Consider the following 26,375-nt stretch of genomic DNA (forward strand, 5'->3'; position numbering starts at 1 on the left):
ACCACTTCTTGAAATCCCTCCCAGTTGAGGGGGCCTGGGGGTGGAGGAGTGAAAGGAGTGAGAGGAGGAAGGAGGAGGAGGCGGAGGAGGAGAGGGAGGAAGAGGAGGAGAAGGATCGGGGCGCCTGTGTCAGGATGGAGAGTGATTTAGCCCTCCTCTCTCTCCACCCCACCCCACCCCCACTCCCAGGAGCCCCCTCCCTCCCTTAGCTTTCCGCTCTATAATTGGCCGCCTGCTTTTCTTCCTCTTTCTTCTTATCAGATCCAAGTCTCCCAGAAGGAGGGAACAGCTGGAGAGAGACCCTAAAACACCTCCTGGAGGCAAGGAACTGGAGGAGAGAAAGCAAAAAGCTAAGAGAAAAGAGGGGAAGGGAAGAGGGAGAGAGCCAGTCCTGGGGTAGCCCTCGGCAGAGCTCTGTTCTTTTCCCAGACATCGAGAGTTGTCCTCTCCAAGTACCTTGCTCTTGCCCAGGTCAGTTTGAAGCTTCTTTCCCCTTCTATACCTGGCCTCCTCTTTGAAAGCCCGAGTCACCTGTCTTAGCATCTGCCGACGCTTCTCTGCTCGGGTTCCTGGAGGGTGGGGACGAGAAGGTTCGGTAATGATTGGTTTCAGGACAGTGTTCACTGGCTTCTCTGAGACCGCCCGTTTGCAGAGCTGGGGATGGTCAGGGCTTAGGGGATGGCAGGGGAAGAGTCCCCCATAGTGGCGCTACCTCTGCATGGCTCCTCGTTGGGACGCACTCATGTAAGCGCGCGCACAAGCTCACACTAATACACATGCACGCTTGGACCCCGTCTCGGAGGCTTGGGCAGGCAGCGGGCGAGAAGAAAGGGACTGGATACTTCGGGTCCGAGACCGAGCTGGGAGGTCCCTCCCGGGCTTGGGGCCAGGAGAGCGGGATACCCTATCCATTTGATCTCTGAAGCATCCAGAGGGGCTGCTGCAGAGCCAAGTCTTGGATAGATTGGAAGGGAATGCGCTGGAGAGCTCTCTGTGCACCGGCACCTTCCCTTTCCTTTCCTCTTTGATTCTTCTGTAGTGTCCCCAACCCAGAACTGTGCTCTCCTCCCGCGACTCCACTCAAGACGTGTATCACTGTGCCTGTGCTTAGTGAGGGAAGCAGTGTCACTGTGCAAGACCGGAGTCCATAAGTGGAAAAGGGAAAGTGAGCAAGGCTTGGTCAGGGAATGATTCTGGGACTCGAGATATTAGAGGTTCCAGGCTCTAGTTTCTCTTGGGATAATGGGATAATGGGAGTTAATGGTCCAAGCCTGCTGCTTGGAACTTGACTCCTTCTCCATCTAGGGAGGATCAAGAGTCATGACTTGAAAATTTTGAGTTTGCATGTTTCTCTTTTGGACCCTGAGTTTAGGGTATGAGGGAGTAGATGGAGAGAATGAGTGGTTGGGGAAGACTTACTTGTGATAGGGAGAGCTCAGCGAAGGTTCCGATGGGTATTCTGGAATTTCATGCTGAGATCTTTTGAGGAGAGTTGGCTTAAGTGGTTAGCCTTGAACCCCGAAGCCTTTGAAAAGTTTATTCAAAAAAGATGACATGAAAATCAGCCACTGACCTGGGGAAATGGGTCAACTCAATTTCAAGGAACCTCTTGCAAAGAGGTCTTTATTCAATCGTCAGTTTAATTTTAAATTTACTGAAATTTAAAATATCATTTGTAATATAAAATGGAGTTTGGGGAGGTTTCAGATGCCCCCCTCCTATACATTTCTGCTGTTGGAGTGGGGAGGGTTTTACTTTAGAAGAATTCATCATTCTTTAGATACAAATAAAGAAAATTATTTTACTAATAAACTCAATCTGTCTTGCTGTTGAATTACTACTCAAAGACAAGAGAGATGGAGGTGCTAGAACTCTATCTTCTGAATTCTTCTCTATCTTAAGATCTCTTTCTTATTTTGGATCTCTTGCTGGGAGGAGAATTTTCTGTCCTATTTGAGAAGGTGACAAAGTGACCAAGATGTAGGTATATAGACAAGCTCAATCAATGCTTGATGAAACATGAAGCCAGCCATGTCCAAATGTGCGTGTGTGTGTGTGTGTGTGTGTGTGTGTGTGTGTGTGTGTTTGTGTGTGTGTCTGTGTGTCTATTTCATTAGATAGATTAGATACTGGCTAGAAGTTATATCTTTTCTGCATCTGCTCTCAAGTGACTTGTATTAGAGTTCTAAAAGTAACTTTCCCCTTTGGAATGACCCTTGAAAAATCTTAGAAAATCTCCATTCTGCCTGGGGGAACCATTTCTGGTTCCAAGGGGTCCTAGGCTAAAGTGAACCAGAACCTCCATTACAGCCCTTGACTCCTGGGGGTCCTTTAGATAGAACAAAGTCCATCAGACCAGACTTCTCAGAGCAGGATTCTTTAGTCTTGCCCTGAAATCCTAGGAATGGTTGTAGATCTACTTCAGGAAGAAGAGAGGACCCCTTTGTCCTAGATGCTACTTACTCCTTCTCAGATATTCCTATTAGAGACAATTAAGAATTTCTCTAGAATTAGAAATATACGATAGCAGAGCTGTCTAAACTGTCTAAACTCTCATTTGACAGATGAAGCTAGTGAGGAGCAGCACTGACTAGTCACTGAAAGGACTATGTTTAGAACCCAGATTTCTAATCCAATGTTCTTTTCTCCAGGCCAATGGTGACAAATTCAAATAGAAACAGGTCCTGCAGGCTGAATATTGATTTGAAAAGCACAACTTTTATACTTATATGTTGTATTTTATTTTTTTAAACATTTACCATTACATTTTAATCTAGTAGTGGTGGCTGGGGTAGAGTTTTTATACTTATGTGTTGTATTTTATTTTTGTTAAACATTTACCATTGCATTTTAATTGTGGGGGGGAGGGGGAAGAATTTTGAGACCCCTTGTTGGTGAGTTTGCCAACTCTGCTCAGTGTCATTTTTCTATGTCATTTGCTCTACTGTACAGACCTTACACTTTCCCCAAAATTTGTGGAACCACATAGGGTTCATCTTATGAAGAGCTAGAGCAGGTGGTCATCTAAATGGTATACTAACCTTCCCAGCCCTAAATATGCATCCCATACTACTTGAACTTCCACCATTAGAGATCCATTCCTTTGAATTTAAAGGCATTCCCAGATTCTTAAATTCATTATTAAAAGGTAAAATGCCCCCATACCTATTATGATTCTAGAACCCTAATAATAATTTGCACTTATCTAATGCAGAAGTATTTAACCTTTTCTGTGTCATGGTCTCCTTTAGCAGCCTGGTAAAGTGCAGAATAAAGTTTATTGCTTATATTCATAATGGAAAGAAATGCTACATTTTAAATTTTATATATTTTATTTTCCACCCAATTACATGTTAAAGCAAATTGTAACTTTTTAAATACAGTTTTGAATTTCAAATCCTATCCTTCCATCTTTCCCTTCCTTCCCCTACTTCCTGTGATGTTAAGCAATCAGGTTTTAGGTTTTATACAGTTTTATACACACACACATACACACACACACACACACACACACACACACACACACACACATATATAACGTAAAATATTTTCCAAAAGTCACTTGTTTACAAGAAAACTTGAATAAAATAAAAAGAATGAAAGAAAGAAAATGAAAAACAACACACTTCAGTCTGTATTCAAACAATATTAGTTCTCTTTCTGGAGGTAAATAGGTGCTTCATCATTAGTTCTTGGGAGTTGTCTTGGATTATTGTATTGCTGAGAATAGCTAAGTCATTCACAATTCTTCAACCAATAATATTGCTGTTACTGTGTACAATGTTCTCTTGGTTCAGCTCATTTCACTTTGCATCAATTCCCATTAAGTTTTTCTGAAATCATCCTGCTTGTCATTTTTTATAGCACACAATCATATACCATAGTTTGTTTACCCATTCCCAAAATGAAGGACATCCCTTTGATTTCCAATTCTTAGACACCATTTTAATTAGAGGTTAGTGAAAAAATAAAGAACTTTTTTCCCTTATTCAAGATCACTGACACCCTAAAATCTATTCATAGATACAACAGGGGGTCTATAGGCCCCAGGTTAAGAACCCTTGATCTAATGATTCGTACATTTGCCTCTCAACAATACTAGGAAATAGGTAAATATAGATGATTGTTTCCATTTTATAGAAAAGGCCACAACATCTCAGAAAATTAGTGACAGCCTTGGCTAATCCAGCAAGTAAGTGACAAAGTTAGAACTAAAACAAGGCTATCTTAATTCATGAATTCAAATCCAAATGCAATGTCCTTATCACTACACCATGACTTTTTTTTGCAATATTTTAGCAGTTAGCTAGAAGAGTCACATGATAATCATCTGATATAACATTTTCAGAAATAGAAATTAGATGGTTTGAAGAGTCAGGTCATGCACAAGCTGAGTGACTGAATATTGCTGAACTAACTATAAGCAAGGGTTAGTACATTCTCTTAGGAATGGAACCCAGAATAGATTCCTATGGGGATACAGGGGTCAGGGATGGGTTGAAGAATGGGGGAAAAAAGAGAGATCACATGGGTCTGAATATAAATTTTGCCTATTCATAGAGGCAGCCTTGGTACCAATTACAGAAAAGCAATTATCTTTCTTTTACAAAATAACAGAATTTGAATCTTGGAAGGACTTCTAAGGCTGTTTGGTTCAATCAGTACTAGAAAAAGAATTCTCATTTCAACAAATGATCATTCAATCTTTTCTTGGAGATCCAGTATGGGGGGCACTCCCTTTAGGATCCTAAGGTCATAGATTCCAGGACATAGAATAGATTTATAACTGAAAAGAACCCCAGAGGCCATCTAGTCCAAATCTTTCAATTTACAGATAAGGAAACTGAGGTACAGATTTAAGTGACTTGGCCAAGTCACATATCAGGTAAGAAATGTAGTAGAGATACAATTCCAAAGTCAGCATTTTTTTTATTTTTTTTATTTTTTAACAAGCACAGATCTTAAGATTTATTTAGGTTGTTATAATACTCAGTCTCAAAATGAAAATTTCAATTCACAAGAATTTATTTCTGTCTTTCCCACATCCAAACCCTAAACAGGAAAACAAAATAAAACAAAATTAACCTATCAATAGGGGTAATCAAGGATAAAAAAAATTCCCACATGAACTATTTCAAAAGTAAGTATGTCTCCCTCCTATGGTATACTTCATCTATCACTTTGTCATCATGTCCACAATGTTCATAGTCGGTGTTTTGCCTCTTATGGTGTAGGAGGCAAATGGAGATCTGTGACATAGTATGAATCTCTGGACACTGGAGTACATTGCAGATGACTCCCCAGTTGCTGCAGCCATTCTGTGGGGTAGCAAGGAGGTGGGGTATGTGGTTCCTTGGAAGGATTTGACTGGGCAAGTAGAGAATGGAACACCTTGTTAGGGTGTGCTGGGTGCTGGGAATAAGGATGGTCTGTAGTTGGAGTGACTGGTTGACCCCAGATACCAGACCTCTGAATGCAGATTTCCTTCTGACTCCTGGATCTCTGTATATGGGCTTCCAGGATCTGTTGCATAATTTGGGCGTGTTGATGAAAAGCATTCAGTGCATTGGCCATAGTATCTATCCTGGTATGCAGTTTCCCAACTTCCTGACGCAGCATGGTCAACTCAGAAGATACCTGGTGGTAGTCAAAAGTGGGACACTGTGGACAAGGTCTTCCTGAGGTCCCTGGAGAATCATCCAGAAGTTTGAAGTTCTCAATATCTAGACTGGACTGAATGTCATCTTCTCCTTCATTATGGTATTGATATTTTTCTTCACTTGTTTGATATCTGGAGTCACTGGTCCAACAATCTTCTACCTGGGGTAATGGCACCTCTGCCTCCACATTGCCTTTGGACTTCCACACCCCCAAGTCCTGGATATTTTCCTTGGAGGTGGTTGATGGGTCCCTGAAAAAGCTAGCCCCTATTTCCACAGTCATTTCACAGGGGGGCTCCCTGCAGAGATTGTATAATTTAATCCTACCAGTTTTTGGAAGATTCTTTCCAGTTTTCTTTAGCTTACTTGCCCATGGAGGAATCTTGTTTCGTCTTGGTCTCATGGCAGATAGTGAGATTTCTGCAGGTGGAGTCTTTCCAGGCTCCAAAATCTGTGTCTACTTCTTGGCAGTCCTATAGAACAGAATATATGATGAGGTTTGGTGATTTTTTCTTCACTCTGGAAAGTATATCACCCTGAAAGTCAAGGATTCTTCCTATATTTATTCATTTAGGAATCTTATATTGGCTAGAAGGATCACCCTGCCTCTGATTCACTCTTAGATGTGTTCAAGGAAGTGGGTTCACAACTCCTTGAGGTGTGAGGTGTTGGAGGTGTGAATACTGTTTTTAAGGAATAAGTTTGGTGTAGACAAGGGCTTCCTGAAGGGTACCCTATTAACTCATCTCAAAACTAAAGAAACTAAATCACACAGAGATTCATACCTGCTGGAGGTGTGAACTCAGATAGCTTCCAGTGGCTAGCATTACTGGGGGAATTACAGTTACTCAGGTCACAAATCCTGAAATGAAGTTTGCAGTCATGGTTTCTGTGTTCTAAAGAATTCATATCTGGATATGTTGAACCCTTGTATTTTCTCTTAGTTCTAAAATGTCTGTCACCCTCTTGGATTATGGATCTCAAAACTCAAAACCAGTATTCTTTCAACAGTATCATGCTACCTCTCTGTGTTGGTAGTGTCTAAATTTCTTGACCTGACACTCTGAGACTCAAATGCACATCTCGGACTGCCTATAAAACATTTTCCCATAACTGTCCTAAGTCATACAGCTTTATTAGTATAATAGTTTTGCCCAACACCATGCCCTTCACCCTTCTAAGCTAATCAAATGTCCATGATATCTTAAAAAGAGTCTTAGGGGCCAATAGGAGGGAGGTCAGAGACATGCTATATACACTGTTCTGATGAGGCCATATCTGGAGATTAGCCTTACTTCTGAGCATGAGGTTTTAGAAAGGACATTTACAAGCACAGAATGCCAAAAAGAGAGCATCTAGAAAGCAGAGACTAGACACCATGCCATTCAAATAGCAGTTCAGGCCTAGAAGAGAAGATTTAAAAGTGGGAATAAGATAGCTGAATTCAATTATTTAAAAGATTGTTGGATTGAAGAGGGGTTTGTCTCCAAAATGGAGAATTAGGAGCAATGGGTGAAAATGTAAAGAAAGGCAAATTTCAACTCTGTTTAAGGAAAGAAACCTCTAATAATTAGAACTATCCTGAAGTGAAGGACTATTCGGCCTCCCCCCTTCCTTCCCTTTCTTCTCTTCCTCCTCCCTCCCCCTCCCCCCTTTTCTCTTTCCCTCCTCCCTTTCTACTGACAGTTACTGGTTGCTCCACTTTGGGGGGCAAGTTTCGGATAAGATTCTAGGAATAGTTTGGACCTGAAGCTCTCTGAGGTTTTCTGACACTAAACTCCCATTTTTAAAGGATTCCTTCTATCTCCTTCCTTGAGCTAAAATGGACTCCTAAATATTTGTGGGAATCTTAGTCTTATAGTCTGGGGTGGCATCCTAAATGATACCCAAATATGCTGGGAAGTTGAAGCTAAAGAGAATTGGTGGTAGTTGTCAAGGGAGTCAGGAGTGATCATATTAGAGATCTATCTACTGGTGGTCTGAGTCACTTAAGCCATAGTGGGGACCATCAATTGCTGTGTTTTCTGGGTGACCTTAGTGATTTATCCTTCATCTATAACAGGAAAGAGAAAACTACCAGTTCTTTATCTATATTGAATGAACTGTGAGATGTTTGTCAAAAAACTTCTTGTGGGGAGCTTCCCAATGAAAGGGTAAGAAGTGAGGAGTACAGGACTTTTTGTACATTTTTATTTGTTTATTCTATCCTTCATTCCCCAACTACATGTGGACTGTTTACTAGTTTACTACTTTGTTAAGTATTGTGGGGATACAAAGGTGAGAACTCCATGAAATGTGTCCTTGAAGAAATCTCATTGTGTGTGGGCTCTCCAAAAATATACTCTAATAGACACAGAAATTCAGATCTGGATTTCCATCTGTTAAATCCCCCCCCCCCACCTTCCACAAAATGGAACCTCAACTCCTCTGTAACTCAAGGTTTTAGAGAACTGACAAACAAACAAAACCAGAAACTAAGAGAAACATCTAAATATGAAAAAATCAACAGGTGTATGTAGTGGGCAGTGCCTATGGAGGAAAAATAATAGTGTTTTTGTTTGTTTTTGTTTGTTTTTGTTTTTTAGGTAAGATGGGATTGGGGGATAGGGGGGAAAGTAGAGAGTGAAATGATGTTCTCTAGCCTTTCACATAGTGGAATGAGAGCCTGAGGTTCAAATCTCAATGATAAGTTTGCATTGACATAACTCCCTGGTAATGGAGGTTGGGTCATGTTTTTTTGGGTTTTTTTGGTTTTTTTGCAAGGCAAATGGGGTTAAGTGGCTTGCCCAAGGCCACACAGGTAATTATTAAGTGTCTGAGGTCAGATTTGAACTCAGGTACTCCTGACTTCAGGGCCAGTGCTCTAGCCACTGTACCACTTAGCCGCCCCGTGGATCATGTTTTGATGTGTGACCTGAGTGAAGATGAATAGAACTATTCAAAGGACAGACTGGTCCAGGCTCTCACAATATGTGTCAAAAGCAGGACATGATCAGTTCATTCTGGCCAGTTTCTTAACCACTAAGCTATCTAGTTTAAAGAAATATCAACAGTGACCTGAAAGGTGAAAAAGCCAAAAAAAAAGAGATTCCTTAAAAAACAACAAACAGCCTGTGTGGGAGGGGAGTGTTGTCCATGAGCCACTCTGAATCTGACCTTCTTCACCTATTCCCACCAGCATTCTGCTATGAGGGTAAGGTTTGGAGACACTTTTTTTTGTTCTTAATAGTATTTTATTTTTTTCCAATTACAAGTAAAGTTAGTTTTCAACTTTCATTTTTGCAAGATTTTGAGTTCCAAATTCTTCCTTCTCCCTCTCTTCCCTCCACCCTCCCCCCAAACAGCAAGCAATCTGATATAGGTTTTACATGTAGAATCTTGTCAAACATATCGAGATACTGCCTCTTATTATTTTAATTTCATTTTTTCCCAATTGCATGCAAAGATAGTTTTCAACATTCATCCTTTTGCAAGCTTTTGAGTTTTACATTTATCTTTCACTCTCCCTTTCCCTCCCCCCTCCCCATGGCAGCCAACAATCTGATATGGGTTATACATGTATAATCCTGTTGAGACACCTCTTTTAGCACCTGTGAACAGCATCTTTCTGAATTGCTGAATTAGGGAAGACCCCCCCCCCAAGATGAATATTATGATTTTGCCATAGAAAGCAACATAGAGAACCAAATTCAGTTGCAAATCTGAGACTGGTCCAGTTTTTGCAGATGCCTTTGTGTTTGCATCAATACTGGCCAGCCTGGAGTTACCAGGAACAGAAGGAGTCAGAGTTCATCATTCTTGGAAAATCCAAATCAGCCTGGAAAATTCCTTAAACACTGGGGAAAGATTTAGAAGTTGGGTGGGGAGAGAAAATTGTCTCAGGGCCTACACTCCTATGGGGTCTGAGTTATTAATGAAGCCATTTTTTAGCACACTTAGCCAAGTGATACAGTTTATATATTATTATTTTGGTCTGTGTGTAGTTTTCTCAGTTCCGTTTACCATAGAGTAGGTGCTTAGGAGTGTGCTGACATTTGTCTTCTTATCCTTTTTTGTGTCTTGGACAACTTTCCCAGGCAACCAAAGTATATGAACCCCTTCTCAAGGAGTAAGCTCAGAATTTTTTTTTAATGCATAAAATAAAATGCAGAGGATTACAAAGGAAACATTATATTAAAAGAGTTTCTTTAACAAAAACAAAGTTTTCAGATCTTAGGATAAGAACTGCTAATCTAATTTGACCACTTCATTTGAAAAAGGAAGAGGCTGGGGGCAACTAGGTGACACAGTGGATAGAGAAACAGCCCTGGAGTCAGGAGGACCTGAGTTCAAATATGGCCTTGGACACATAACACCTGCCTAGCTATGTGACCTTGGGCATGTCACTTAATCCCAAGGTTGTGTCAGAATGGGACTCAAACCGGGTACTCTGATTAAGTGTCTATATTTCTCTTTAACCTAACATGATGACAGGGCAGCTTGGTGGCACAGTGCATAGAGCACCATCATGATTACCAGAACTCTGAAGCAGCTCTAGTTGCCCTTTAGAGATTACTTTTGATTTGGTTTAGCTGCTAATTAGGCAATGCTGTTGAAAGAACTTGTGAGACTTTTTTAAAATTGTATTTTAATATTTAATTTCCCCCAATACATGTTAAAATAATTTTAACACTCTTTTTTTTCTCCAAATTTGAATTCCAAATTCTCTCTGTTCCTCTTCCACCTCATTGGAAGGCAAGCAATTTGACATAGGAAAAATATATTTCCTTAAGTTCTTCTTTGAAAGAAAGCAGACAAAAAACAAAGACTCCAAGAATAATAAAGAATGTATTCAATTTGCATTCAGGCTCTACAGGTTCTTTCTCTGGAAATGGACAGCACCTTTCATCATAAGTTCTACAGAATTGTCCTGGATTTGTTGTATTGCTGAGAATAACTAAGCTCTTCATAGTAGATCATCATAAAATATTACTCTTGCTGTGTACTATATTCTCCTGGTTCTTCTCATTTCACTTTGCATCATTCAGTTAAGTCTTTCCAGGTTTTCCTGAGAGCATCCTGCTCATCATTTCTTAAAGCACTGTAGTCTTCCATTACAATACATCAACTTGTTCAGCTATTCCCCAATTGATGGACATTTCCTCAATTTCTAATTCTTTGCAACCAATAAAAGAGCTGCTATTTTTGTGCACATAGGTTCTTTGCCTTTTTTTATAATCTCTTTGGGATACTAACATGTAGAGTATTGCTTGGTCAGAGGGTGTGCATTGTTTTATAGTCCTCTGAGAGCTTGTGAATATTGATGTGCATTGAATTCTGACAATATCTAGTCCTTTAGTATTTTAAGCATTTTACAGTCTGGTGGCTTCTTCTTGTTCAGTTGTTTCAGTCATATTCAAATTTTTGTGACTCCATTTTGAGTTTTCTTGTCAAAGATACTAGAGTGGTTTGCCCTTCCCTTCTCCAGTTCATTTTACAGATGAGGAAACTGAGGCAAACAAGGTTGAATGACTTGCCTAGAGTCACACAGCTAGTAAGTGTTTTAGGCCAGCTTTGAACTCATGAAAATAAATGTGTCTTCCTATCTTCTATTCATTATGCCTCCTGGCTGCCTCTGGCCCTTTCTTACTTTTTTATTTTTCTTACACTTGACTCCCCTTCAGACATTCTATAATCCAGCTTCACTGGCTTCCTTGCTATTCTTTACACAAGGTATCTCAACCCCATGTATTTGTACTGGCTGTCTCCCATGCCTGGAATGTTCTCTGGTTCTGGCTCTCTGTCTCTCTCTCCTTCAGACTCCTATTCTCTGGCTTCTCTCAAAATCCAGCTCCAACATCACCTTTTGTAAGCCTTCCCTGCTTCCTACCTTCCTCTCCAAGATAACTTTCAATTTTCACTAGGTATATCTTCTTTGTATATAAGTTATTTTTATTTTGTCTCATGCCATTAGAATGGGAACACAAGTTTTGTGTTTTTGCCTTTCTATCCATCCCTAAAGCTTAACACAGTGCCTGGGAGACAGTAAACACCTCCTAAATGTTTGTTGACTGACTGAGGAGGTTTTTTAAAAAAGGAATATGAAGAGTCAAATCTCTGCTCACACAAGTGAATTTCTTCTATGTAATCCCTCAAAAAGGTTTATATGCTTTCCAGTGGTGAGACACTCACTACCTCATGAAGAAGCTCATTCTATTTAAGGATAATCATTGTTGTGGAGGTAGTACTTGGGGTCAAGAATAGATATATTTGAATTCTGCCTCAGCCCCCTGCACATTGTTTAACCCTGTACAACCTGAATGAACCTTAATGTCTTCATCTGTAAAATGATGATAGTGATAGCCCTATATTGCAGATCTTTTGTGAAGATCAAATAAAATAATGTGTGTAAAGTGCTTTGCAAGGCTTAGCTTGCTATAGAAATGTAAGTTTTATAATTTCACTTTCCTGTTCTATTACTTCATCTATAAAACTGGGTTGGTAAATATTTGTTTAAGTCATTCTCACTGCATTGTTAAAAGGTGATGTGATATAATGGATGAAGTATAAAGTAAATGGCAAACTTTGTTTTTGCTGCCATTCTCTCAGCTCTCATAGGATAGGAATTTAGAGTTGAAATGGACTTCAGGGACCCCTTCATCCATGCTCTTCATTTGTAGATGAAGAAACTGAGGCATAGAGAAGCCAGATGACTTTGGTCACATGACTTCTAAGTGTCAGATTTGGATTTGAACTCAGATTTTCCTGACTCCAACTACAGCATACAATTTATCTCATCATCTTCTTGCTTCTATCAGCCCCCCCCCCCCCCCCCCCGCCAAAGAATTTGATGCCATATTGGCAACATATATCAATGAATGCACTGGTCTCTCTAATCAGGGCATTGTTGCATGGTATGTAGCCAGAGAGTGAATTCAGATCCACTAAGCTCTTTGATAACTAGGTACAGAAAGACAGATATCCATTTTTTTTTCCTTTAAATTTTAGGTTGGTTTTGATGACTTCAACTCCACCATCATCACCGGTAATTACAAGTGAATTAATATGACATTTTAAGTAGTAAAGTATTATTATTCTCATTTTACAGAGAAGTAAACCAAGACAAAATGACATTAAGTGCCTTGCTCAACCTCACAGTTTAGTACATGTCAGAGACAGAATTGAATCTAGGTGCACTAGTTTGAATAATACAAGTATTGACTTGACCAGGTTCATCCCTTCTAGAATGCAGAATGAATGTAAATACATTAACTCTTGAGGAACTGACAATTGAACCACGCAGCTCTTTCTTCCCCTTCCCCTTCCCCTTCCTCTTCCCCTTCCCATTCCCCTTTCCCTTCCCCTTCTCCTTTCCCTTTCTCCCTTTTTCCCTTTCCCCCCTTTCCTCTATTCTTTCTATCTTTCTTCTTTCCCCCCAATTCCCTCTTTGTCCCTTTCCCCTTTTCTACCATTCCCTTTTCCTTTTCTCTCTTCCTTTCCCTTCCTCTTCCTCTTTCCCTTTTTCTTTCCTGTAGGTGCTCTACCCAAAGGATTGTAAATTTTAATTGCTGAAACCTCAAAAGATATCTTGGGCCTTACAGGCTAGATTTCTTTCTTAATCACTTGCTCTAGAAGATTGGTCAATAAAGTGTCTGGCAAGCCTCTCTTGGTTATTGTTTGGGCTTGTTCAGAATGAATATAAATAGCATTTGTTTTTGTTTTGGCCAGAAACCCTGAGGGTCCTCCCCTCCTAGATTGACTTTTTTTTTTGAACTACCTAAAAGAGGTTTCTTTTCTTTGCTTCATTTCTTTCTTACTTAACTTTAATTACTGAAAGAGCATTGCCTCAATGAAACTGACACCTAAGAAAGTCATTAACTTAAAATGGCTAAGTTCTTCTACTGGGCCATCTCCAGTACTCCTGATCTATGTCTAGCTCCTGAATCCAAATGGTTGCAGCAGAAAAGTGAGAATGGTGATTCCCCTCCCCTCCCCTCCTCTAACCCACTGAAATTCAATTCACTTGTAAATCAAGGCATCACCTTCCTGAAGTCATGGTCCTCTTCCAGAAAGAAGGACAAGGAACTTTATTGCTTTTGTTTTGTGTGTGTGTGTCTGTGTGTGTGTGTGTGTGTGTGTGTGTGTGTGTGTGTGTGTGTGTGTGTGTGTGTTTATGTTTGGGTGCAAAATATTAATCTCCAGATATTTCTGAAAGGATTTTTGAGTGTTTGTGGTAGTTTAGACTGAAAGTTTTGTAGATATCCAGAATTCCAATCTGATTCTGTCACATAGTCCTTTGTTATTCCCTCAATAAAAACAGCTGCATGAAATAGATTTAGTAAAAACAAATATTCAAGGTACAATTTGATCCAAATCATAGTGGTTGTGGTTTTGAGTTAATTATGACAAAAAGACTACAGTATTTTTGAAGAAAATGACACTGATCACTTTCTCTTTTTCATGGTGGTACAAATTTAGGATGTATGTTTGTTCCCAGATCAATATTCTGTACTTAAAGGGTGTGAGTCTCACTGATGGACACCTACTCTTTACTGGTGGGCATGTTCACTGGAACTTTGGTAAGACTACTGATACATTTTTAGTTATTACCATCTAGGCCTACCACCAAGATGATGTGATTGTCTGGGGCTGGAGAAGACTGACTGATGAATCTTCAACAACAAAGACCCTGGCTTCTTTGTAGGAGTTAAAAGATATCTTGGTGTTTCCAAAAAGAATAAAGATTGTCCCCAATATTCTTATCCAGAACTTCAAGGACTTGGCAGAAAACTTTGGGAAAAACTGAAGCATCCAGTTAATCTACTGTGGTATTAGTCATACCAATAACCACTGTTAAAAAAGAAATAAAAAAAGAAAAAAGAAACCCAAATTGACTTTACAACTGTTTTTGGTAAAAACAGAAACAACAACTACAAAAACCCAACCCTCCCTTCCCAAATAAGCAACTAAACAAACTCCATTTTCTGCCCCCCATAGTCCCCAAATCCCCATACTTCACCAATCTAGTTTCAAGAAGGGTTGACAAATGCTTAATAATGCACCCCAGATCTATTCATTTTTAAAATGACATACCATGCCATGAAGATTAGCATTTTTATATGCCAAGTATATTAATTCTTCTATCACCTTTCAGTGAAATTGTGATGGTGTTGATGGACACAGAAGAAGGTTGCTTAATTTTATTTTGGAATTTGTGAGCAGTACTTTCTTGCCTTCTCTTGAAATCTGTAGTATCTGATGAATAATAGTGTCTGACTGAATAGACAAATATGGTCCTTTTCTTTATCAACTTCTCTTGGTTTCTCTTGGTAAAATTTATTTTTTAAAATATTTGGGGGAAAGGAATAGTAAAATTAAATTCATTACTTCTAAATCATGTTGCTTGTCTTCTCTGGATGTGCATCTCTAGTTATCTATTAGATACTTAAATTGAATGTCCCATAGATAAACAAAATCGAAATATCCAAAACCAAACTCAAGATCATCCCCCCCCCCCCAACCCTCACCCTTTTTTGAATTTCCCTATTACTGTCTAAAATCTCATCATTTTGCAACCTGGATGTCATCATTCACCTCTCTCTCTGATCTCTCATATCCAATCTGTTACAAGACCTGTCAGTTTGACTTTCAAAACTTTTTTTTGCAAGGTCATAATATTTTATCTTTTTTCTCTCCTCCAATACTGCCACTATCATCTCACAATTGGACTACTGTAGCAGCTGTGTCAAGTCTCTTTTGCTCCAGTCCACCCTCCACTTATCTGACAAATTCTAAAGTGCAGGACACTGTATTTTTTAAGGGTCAGCTAGGTGGTACAGTGTATAGAGTGCTAGACCTGGAGTCAGATCTGATTTCAAATCTGACTCTGGTCCTTATGAACCTGGGCAAGTCACTTAACTCTGAGGTCAAAACTAGCTGGACACAACAAAAAGTACAGGACTGGTAATATTACTCCTCTACTCAATAAACTTCAGTGGCTTCCTATCACCTCCAGACTCAAATATAAAATCATCTTTTTGGCATTTAAAGCCTTTTACAATCTGGTCATTCCTGTCTTTCTAATCTTATACCTTCTTTCCCCCAGTTTTCTGTAATACAATGACACCAGCTTCCTTGCTTCCTATTCATTTCATAGCTCCAGACTCTTCAAATTCACTGGCTAGCCCCACTGCCTGGAATGCTCTTCATCTCTCTCTCTCTCTCTCTCTCTCTCTCTCTCTCTCTCTCTCTCTCTCTCTCTCTCTCGTTTTCAGTCTTATCTGACACGTGACCCCATTTAAACAAAGATACTGGAGTGGTTTCCTATTTCTTTCTATAGTTCATTTTACAAAGGAAGAAACTGAAGCAAATTAGGTGAAGTTACCTGCCAGGATCACATAGCTAGTAAGTGTATGAAACCAGATTTGAATTCATGAAGATGAGTCCTCCCAACTTCAGATCCAGTTCTCTCTCCCTTGCACCAGTTAGCTTCTCTTGGTTTCCTTCAAATCACAGTTAGAATCCCATCTTCTAATAAGAAAACTTTCATGATTCCGGAGTGTAAGGGCTATCTTTGGCTTTTCTTTATATACCCAGGACTTATTGAATACTTAATGACTGATTGACTTATTTGGATGAGTTTACTGATACCTCTTCTTTTGGTTGCATAAAGGATTGGCCTAGGGGAATACTCCTCTCTTTAGCTACATCTCATCTCTTAGTTATCTCCAAGAACAGGCATATGTGTCCCCTCCTACTGGATACTTCTCCTGATCTTCCTAATTATTTGTGCTCCCCTTCCTCTAATTATTCTGTACATGCTTATCTATTTACAGTAGAATGTCCCATTGGACAGACACTGCTTTCTGACTTTTGGGTTGGTTTTCTTTTTTTTTGGCTCCCCAGAACACAGTGGCTTGTATGTTGCAGGTTTGAAATAAATGTTTACTGGATGCACTGGAAATGACTCAATATTACATAGTCATAAGAGACAGAATTGGGACTAAAACCCAAGTCCTTGGAGGCAGTTTGGTGTATTGAAAGGAGTTTTGGATTAAGAGATAGAGGGGTTGGTTCAGATCCCAGTTTCACTAAATCAATAAACAATCATTAAAGGCCTCCTATAATCCAAGCATTAGACTAAGTGTTGGGGGATACAAAAAAGAGGTAAAAGAAAGACCCTGCCCTCAAGGAGTGGAAAATTTAAAGAGGTGTGTTACTTGCTCCCTGGGTGAGCTGGAGCAAAGCAATCTTTCATCTCTCAAATAAAAGGGTTGAACTAGATCATTGTGTTCTGAATCTTGTTTCCCCTTTGGCAATCTTGTAAAGCTTATGGAGCTCTTTATCAGAATAATATTGTTAAATGCATGAGACACAAAAAACAGAGTATTAAAAAGAAAATGAGATATATTGAAATAATTATAAACTGAAACAAATAAACAAACAAGTTCTTGGACCCCCAGATTAAGAAATCTGGATTAGATAACTGCCAAAGTCTCTCCAACTCTGCATATATAATATTTATGACTCCAAAGTTAGCTTGGTTTCTATTACATCATCCCTCAGGTTTACTAAACACTGATAAACTAAGGTATGTCAAAAGATGAGTAACTGATACTGATTTAATGCACAAAAAAATACTGAGGCATTAATCCAAGGCAATGAAGTCTTACTTACTAAATGAGAACTTTAGGCTCGGTGGCTGGCCAGTAGTGATCTATGAATGGTCTTTTGAGAGGCATTCTACTTGTACCTTTCAGATGGCATGTGGATAGTCAAAACTCAGAAAGTGGGGCGGCTAGGTGGTGCAGTGGATAGAGCACCAGCCCTGGAGTCAGGAGTACCTGAGTTCAAATGTGACCTCAGACACTTAATAATTACCTAGCTGTGCGGCCTTGGGCAAGCCACTTAACTCCAATTGCCTTGTAAAAACTTAAAAAAAAAAATCAAAGAAAAAAACTCAGGAAGTTGACTTGACCATTCATGAAATATTGTTACTTCACACATAAATCTACAGGGAATTCGAGGATAAAACAAACAAACAAACTAATAAGTAAACACAAGAACTTCAGAAAGAGTTTTCTTGGTTTTTTGATACAGGTTACTTTTTTTTCTTTACTTGCAGGCAGTGTCATAAAGCTTAATTTTTAGACTTCCAAACAATTCAGCAATTTATTTTTTAAATTTATTTTTTATTCTCATTTTGTACAATTTTTTTCTTACATTAATAAAATATTATTATTTAAAAGTAAACAAAATACCCCTCCCCCCCATGAATATAGATAGACTTGGGCAAAAAAAGTAAAGGGGAGAGAAAAAAAATTAAAATTAAATAAATAATAGTAATAATTGTAGGTATGGCCAGGTGGCACAATGGACAAAGCACCAGCCCTGGAGCCAAGAGCACCCAAGCCCATATCTAGCCTCATAAACCCAACAGTCACCCAGCAGTGTGACATGCAAGCCACCCAATTCCCACTGCCCTGCATAAACCAAAAAGAAGAAGAAAAAAAAAAGACCCAAAACAAAATAAAATAGTAATAATAGTAGGGGTGGCTGGGTGGCAGACAGAGCATTGGCCCTTGAGTCAGGAGCACCTGGGTCCAAATCCGGCCCCAGACACCCAAAGATCACCCTGCTATGCGGTCCCAGGCGGGCCACCCAGCCCCACTTGCCCTGCACCCTCCCCCAAATAATAATAGCAAAAAAGGTGCTTTGGTCTTTGTTCCAACACCAACAACTCTGTCATGGGTGGATCACATTCTTTATGATAAGTCCATCACAAAAGTTACTTCCATATTTTTCCAACATTGCCATTGCTGATCGCAACTCCCTCCTTTCTTATTTCTCCACTACCATGTACTATATTTTCTCTCTCCTTTCACTCTGACTCTGCTGTAGGGTTGCTGAGTGGTGCAGCAGACAGATCCCTGGTCCTGGGGCCAAGAAGCCCTGAGCTCCCATACCACCCCTTAGGCCCAGAATCCACCTGGCCCTATGGTCCTGGGCAGGTCTTCCCATCCCAGCCCCTTGCAAGAAGTAAAAAAGAAAATGTGTTATATCTGACCACTCTCCCCCCATGGTCCATCCTCTCCTCCTTTATTCACATCCCCACTCCTTCCCCCTGCTCCCCCGCTCCTTCTTACTCCAGATGTCATTGAGTATATATGCTGTTTCCTCTCCTAGCCATCTCTGATGAGAGCAAAGGTTCCCTCATTCCCCCTTGCCTCCCCCCTTCCATATCATTGCAATAGCTCATTGTAATAAAAAAATCTTATTATGTGAAATATCTTGGACTATTCCCCCTCTCCTTTTTCTTTCTCCCATTCCATTTCCCTTTTTTCTATTGACTCTATTTTTACACCATATTTTATCTTCGAATTCAGCTTTCTCCTGTGATTCAACTATAAAAGCTCCCTCTACTTGCTCTATTAACTGAGAAGGTTCATATGAGTATTATCAGTGTCATTTTTCTATGCAGGAATACATGCAGTTCATCCTCATTAAGTCCCTCATATTTCCCCCCTCTCCTCCAATCTCCATACTTCACCTGAGTCCTGTATCTGAAGATCAAACCTTCTGTTCAGCTCTGGCCATTCCAAAAGGAACATTTGAAATTCCTCTGGTTCATTGAAAGTCCATCTTTTTCCCTGGAAGAGGACATTCAGCCTTGCTGGGTAGTTCATTCTTGGCTGCATTCTAAGCTCTTTTGCCTTCCAGTATATTATATTCCAAGCCCTCCGAGCTTCCAATATAGCTGCTGCTAAGTCCTGTGTGATCCTGACTGCAGCTCCATGACATTTAAACTGTGTCCTTCTGGCTGCTTGTAACATTTTCTCTTTGACTTGGGAGTTCTGGAACTTGCCTATAATATTCCTAGGGGTTGGTGTTTTGGGATCTCTTTCTCGGGGGGATCGGTGGATTCTCTCCATTTCTATTTTGCCCTCTGCTTCTAGAATATCAGGGCAATTTTCCTATAGTAATTCTTTGAAAATGATGTCAAGGCTCTTTTCCTGATCATGACTTTCAGGTATTCCAATAATTTTTAAATTATCTTTCCTAAGTCTGTTTTCCATATCAGTTGTATTTTTCAATGAGATATTTCACATTTTCTTCTAATTTTTCATTTTTTCGGTTTTGAAGTATTGATTCCTGATTTCTGGTAAATTCATCAATCTCCCTGAATTCTATTCTTTGTCTGAAGGATTTGTTCTCCTCAAAGAGTTTTCTTATCTCTTTTTCCATCTAGCCAATTTTGCTTTTTAAAGCATTCTTCTCCTCAATAACTTTTTGAACTGTTTTATCCATTTGACCTAAGCTGGTTTTTTAGCATGCTATTTTCTTCAGCATTTTTTTTTTGGATTTCCTTGACTAAGCTGCTGACTTCATTTTCATGTTTTTCCTGCATCTCTCTCCTTTCTTTTCCCAGTTTTTCTTCCAACTCCCTCATTTGATTTTCAAAGTCTTTTTTGAGCTCTGTCATAGCCTGAGCCCAATTTTTGTTTTTCTTGGAGTCTTTAGATATAGGAGCTTGTGCTTCCTCATCTTCACACTGAGTATTTTGATCCTTCTTGGGCTCATTTGCAAAATATTTCTCAATAGTCTTCCTTTTGTTTCTCTGTTTGTTCATTTTCCCAGACTGGGCCTGGTTTTGGGGTGCTTCCTGAGATTTTGGGACACTCCCACAAGGGTCTCAGTGTGTGAGGCTCTGTCCTCCCTCCTGGTCTGTGAATGACCATAAGCGCTCCCCTCTGCCACAGGGCCAAGGTGGGGGGGGCTGTTGTTCTTTGGGGGGGGCCTAGACTGCGATCAGGATCTGAATGTGGTCAGAGCCCCAGAGTCCTGCTCCAGAGGCAGAGGACAGAGCTCTGCAGTCTCTCTTCCCTCCCTCAGCATAATGGGTTCATGCACTGGGGGCTCCTGCTTATGGGCTCTGCCTGCTTCTGTTTCTGGATCTGGGCTGTGGAAAGACCAAGCTGCTGGCTGTGTGCCCTGAGGGCTGGGCTCCATGTGCTGGCTCTGGCAGTGGTCCCCCACTGTTTCCCCACTTTGTGCCCGGTGCTGCCCGGGGTGCAGCTCAGGAGACTCCCCTGCTGCTGTGAGCTGCAGCTCCCAGTGCCCTGGGGCTGCCTCAGAAGGCTGAAGTTCTTTCGCTCTGGTGGGCTGCCCCTCCGACCCGGGGGAGCAGAGCCTTTCTGTTCTTTTCCGGGTTACTTTGAGTAGGAGAACTGCTTCAGTGGGTCCCTTTGTGGGTTCTGTCTCTCGAAAGTTTAGTTAGAGTCCTTAGCTTATGAGTTTTATCAGAGAACTCCTAAGACTGGATCCCTTCTTGTCACCATCTTGGCTCCACCCCAGCAATTTATTTTTTGAAGGGGTCCCTCTCCGAATTGTAAAATCTATTGCATCCTTATCATGTATCTTGTTTTCTGTTCTGGATGCCTTAGTATGTGTAAGATTACTGTAGTCTTATCTATTTATGCCCTATTATGGCTTTCTATCTCTTATTACCTTATTTATTCACTGATCCAAAAAACCTTTAACAGAGTTTTAGATTTGCCTTTTAAGTAAGTATTAAGCACACATGCTTTTTTTTTTTTTCGTCAGCTTCTCCTTGATGATTCTCATCAATGAAACAGCAAAGCTAGGAGAAGCTTTAGAAGCAAGATACACATTTTTAGACAATAAGATCTTTGAAAATTGTTCAGCCTGGAGAAGAAAAGGCTGAGGTCTAATTAAATAACAGACTTCAGGTATATGAAATGGGCTTGGAAATTCCAGTTTTAAAAAAGTGCTAAATAAACAAATTTACATATATTTTCTGGTATAAATGGAAGCAATTTTACCTAGTTAAATTTTACTTAGTTCCTGCACAAAGCAGGAATACCAAGCTGGTGAAGGAATTAAAAATCATGTAATATGAAGATCAGTTGAGGAAACTAGGAATATTTATCTTGAAGAAGAGAAATTTGGTAGAAGTCCATAAATGCCTAATTGTCTGAGGGTTAATTTAGAAATCCTAAGGGATTTCTGTTTTGTGTCTAAGAGTTAGACAAAATGATTTAGAGATTCCTTCTAATCCCCCAAATTCTATAATTCCACCTTTTATTTCTACATAAAATAAAGGACTAATATCCTTTTCCTCACAGCCTACACAATATCTTTACATGTTCTTCCTTCGTTCAAATTTTGTATTTAGTGTAAGATGACAGGTGAAGTGGCATATATAATAAGAGTAATGATCTTGGAATCAAAAAAGGCCTGGATTTGACTCTTATTTCTAATACTTAAGTGTCTGACATGAGCCAATAAGTTTTCTCCTCACTGAATTTCATTTTCCTCTCCTCTAAAATGGAGATAATAATAGCTGCGACACTTATCTCATGGAATTGTTTTGAGGTTCAATTAAATTCAACAGCTATTTATTAATTTACCATGTGCTGGGCACTTTGGTTGCAAAGTCAAAACTCATATTAACTCTATTCCAAAGAAGCTTATGCTATACTTGGAATTTACAGCATGTGCTCAGATAAATCAATGCAAGGTACAAGCAAATTAAATCCAAAGTGTTTCCAGTGGCAGATTAGAACTGTGAAAACCAGGAAGGGGAACCTGAAGGTGGCATCTGAGATGAACCTTGAGAGTTCCAATGAAATAATGTTTTGGAGGCATTTTTGTCCATTGCAAAACATGGGTAAATAAATGCCAGTTATCATTGGTTTCTTTTATTGGCACAATTTTGACTTTGACTTGTTCTATCAGTGTGGCTATAAGTTAGTAATACATGTTTAGTTGTCTGAAATGTTGCTGTTCTCTACATTTCTAGGTTTGCTGAGACACCTCATGTAAAAAAAATAATAAGATGAAGACTTTTCACTGCAAGACCTGGTACTGGCTGCTTCCAGCTTTGGGGGCACTCATCCATTTCTCCAATTATGTTGAGGGTCAAGGTAATTGAAAACTTTATTCTGTTCCTTATTGTCAGCTAAATTTCACCCCTTCCATTCCTTTTCCCATGCTTTTCCTACTGTTTTATTTGTCAAATGTGTTTATTTGTGTTAAAGATCAGCTGGACTTGTTCTTGGATGTCATTCACACTATTGAAATGTGCCTTGTCTGGGGCGGCCTTGTCTGGGGCGGCTAGGTGGCGCAGTGGATAGAGCACCAGCCTTGGAGTCAGGAGTACCTGGGTTCAAATCCAGTCTCAGACACTTAATAATTACCTAGCTGTGTGGCCTTGGGCAGCCACTTAACCCCGTTTGCCTTGCAAAAAAAAAAAACTAAAAAAAAAAAAAGAAATTTGTCCTGTCCAATTCAGTGATGAGGACTGGATAAAACCAACTTTGTGGTACATGGAACACAAGCCAAAAAGGAAAGCTACTAATAAAATGAATGTTACTAATTATTAGTTAATGTATACCTGTGTTATACAGTATATAACAAGTAATATAATGTATAACTAGTTATACTAGCTAATGGACAAATAAAACATTAGTCGCATTTTGATGAGCTGCTTTAGGTTAGTGATGAGATTTCCTATTTGATGTTTCAGTGGAAACATAATATATCTCAAGCATGAAATAAAACCTGATTGAATAGGTGGAGATGAAAGAGGAAAGACAGCTTAGAAAATGACAGTTGTCTAGTTTGGCTATGATATGGAATGTGTGAAGCAGACTAATATAAAAATTAAGGCAAAAAAAATCAGTTTAAAGTCAAGTTGGGGAAGTGCTTGAATAACAGGCTCAGAAATTTCTCCAAAACCATCAGTAAGCCTTAGCTATGGTAAAAGAAGGAGGATAATTGTCAGCATTTTGATTGCTTCTGATCTAGATGACTTGGAGCTGCCAAATAACTTGCCCTTAAACTATATCCATGTGTTTCTATTGTAAAATTGTCAGATTCTAACCAGATACCTCAGATTCCTCTTCCCCCTTAGTAGGTCTGGTGGATAGAATGTTGAACTTCAATTCAGGAGATCTGAATACAAATTGTCTCAGTTTTGAGATCATGAGTCAGCCTCTCAGAGGTTCATTTTCTCCATCTGAAAAATTGGGGTGATGATATCTTAATAGCAACTCCACAAGAATCAAGTGAGGTAATTTATATATAAAAGTGCTTTGGAAACCTTGAAACACTATGCAATAAGATTAGTTATTATTAAACCAAATGCTAAGCACATGAAGTTCCTTTATATATTTAAACATTGCCAGCTTAGTTTAGTTATGGTGATTCATAGAACGACTGAATGAATACATTTTATAATTTGCCTTCAGGACCAGAGTACTCCAGAATAGAATATTCTCTGTGATATTTCCAGGTACTACTGATACATTTCATCTATTCTTCAACTTGCTTATATGTGCCCAGTTTTATTTCGGCAGTTCCTTTGGGCAGAGATTGTTTTTGTCCCTGGCCCTTAGCAATTCTCTCTGAAGAACTTTGGAATTGATTGTGTGGCATAGGCAGAGGATCACCCAAAATGGTGTGCAATTATCAAAGAAGGTGTGATGCTCCAAGAGCAAAACAGAATTGCAGTAGCTCAAAAGAAATGTGAGATGTGCAAGTTCAGAGACATTTCCACTCCAAATATTCATATGGACTATTTGTGCCCAACCCTTACCCCAACCTGGGTAAAGCCTTCTGAGCTCATATTGAGCTGGTCAGCCACTATACTTTGATTCCAACATAGTGATGCTATTTTACTCTCTTTGAGAGACTGTGCATATACCAAAAGTCGTCAAAAATCAGAACTGTCACTTTGGCAGGGTTGGGAATAAAAAGAAAGACAAAAACACAGTTCTTATCCTTAAGGAGCATACATTCTAATGGAGGAAACAATATGTCAATAACTATGTATTTCCAAGAACTTTTAGCCAAACCAAGACCTGATTTATAGGAGTTTCTAAAAAATTAAATGAAGTCATGTGGAGGTGATCTTGAAGAGATGAAAAATATTTTATTTGTTTTCTCCAACTACATGCAATGATAGGGTTTACCTAAATTTTAGGGGTCAAGGTTTAAGTTTTATATATTTCTCTCTCCATTCCCCCTCCTTCTTACAGAAAGCAATCTTATATAGGCTCTACAGTCACTATCATGCTAACAACAAATTCATATTGATCATATTGTGAGAGAAACATCAAATCCAAACAAAGGAAAGAAAACATTAGAGAGATATAATGATATAATACATAAGGCAATTTTTAAAGATTGAAGATAATAAACTTTTGTTTCATTTAAACTCCATAGTTCCTTCTCTGTATACTGATGGTATTTCCCCCTCATAAACCTATTAAAGCTGTCTTTGATTTTTGTACTGCTGAAATGAATAAGTCCATCATGGGTGATCATCACCTCAGGTTGCTGTTAGTGTGTTTAATCTTCTTCTGTTTCTGCTCATATCACTCAGCATCAATTCATGCAAGTCTCTCCAGGCTTTTCTGAAATTCCATCTCTCATGATTTCTTATAGAACAATAGTGTTCCATCACATACGTGTACTACAATTTGTTCAGCCATTCCCCATTTGATGGGCATCAGCTCATCCTCCAATTCCTTCCTACCAATAAGAGTTGCTATGAATATTTTTGTACATGTGGGATTTTTACCCTTTGTAAATTGTAAAGGATTAAAAAAGATGCAAATTCATATTCTGTCAAGAAAATAAAGTCAAATCGTGACAGTTTTCTTCAATTATTTGAAGGATTTTCACTTTGGAGAGGTACTAGACTAATTCAATAGTGTTCCAGAGGATAAAACAAAGGTAACTGTATAGAAATAATAGTGAGGAATATTTTAGTTCAATTTAAGGAACACTTTTTTTTAACAACTGGAGACATTCAAAAATGAAATAACCTTTCTTGTGATGTAAGAAGTTTTCTGTTCTGAGAGTATTCAAGCAGAGAGGCTGGGCAGCCATATGCCAATAATGGTCACAGAAAATTCTGATTTAGTGCAGGAGGTGGAAGTAGATGGGATTCCTTCCAATTCTAAGATTCTGGTCAAGACAGGCAGTAGATAATATTTTCCTTTTAAAATTTCCATCATCTTTATAATATTTGAATAGTCATTCAATACTTATTATCACTTCTGAGTTTCCAGCATGCTTCATACTATGTTTATCTCAACTTCATTGTTATTTGTAAATTATGTTAGCAGTATTTTGATAGAAGAATGGCATAGATAGAATTTATCAAGTTGGGAAGGGAGGACAGATCTTAACTCTTCTGAACTCCAGGTCCAGAATTCTATCCACTGAGACTTCTAACTGTCCTAGATACAGTTAGACAAAAAAAAATAACAAAGTGGGAAGCAATAGATACTGGGAGAAGGGGAAACTAAGAAAGATCTGAAGAAGGTGGAATTTGACCTTTCTTGAAAGAAGCTGGGGAATATAGGAGAGCAGTATAAAGCAATACATAAGAATTGGATTTGAGTGAGGTGGGTGTATGCTAAGTCACCAATCTCATCTAGAGTCATCTGTGTTCAGTGACCAGATAGGAGTTATAACAGATGGAGATAGCTCCAAAGGGGCTTAAGGTTTGGCCAAGGTCACACAGCTAGTAAATATCAGAGGTTGGATTTGAGGTCCTCCAGACTTCAGGACAGGTGCTCTACCCACTGTGCCATCTAGCTGCCAAAGTCATTCTTAAAACAATATTGTTGATAATGTATACAGTGTTCTTTTGATTCACCTCTTTTCACTCTTCAGTATTTCATGCAAGTCTTTCTATGTTTC

General features: G+C 39.2%; 1 protein-coding gene across 2 annotated transcripts in view; it reads left to right on the plus strand.

Annotated features, from left to right (window-relative positions):
* Positions 1-231: 231 nt before the first annotated feature.
* Positions 232-26,375, plus strand: part of COL14A1 (collagen type XIV alpha 1 chain) — a 265,288-nt gene continuing 239,144 nt past the window's right edge. For both annotated transcript variants that reach the window (XM_074201475.1, XM_074201474.1), the window contains exon 1: positions 232-471. The gene's annotated coding sequence lies outside the window, so the exon portion shown is untranslated. The remainder of the gene's footprint in view (positions 472-26,375) is intronic.

The sequence above is a fragment of the Macrotis lagotis genome, chromosome X (assembly GCF_037893015.1).
Source record: "Macrotis lagotis isolate mMagLag1 chromosome X, bilby.v1.9.chrom.fasta, whole genome shotgun sequence".
Classification (NCBI taxonomy): Eukaryota; Metazoa; Chordata; class Mammalia; order Peramelemorphia; family Peramelidae; genus Macrotis; species Macrotis lagotis.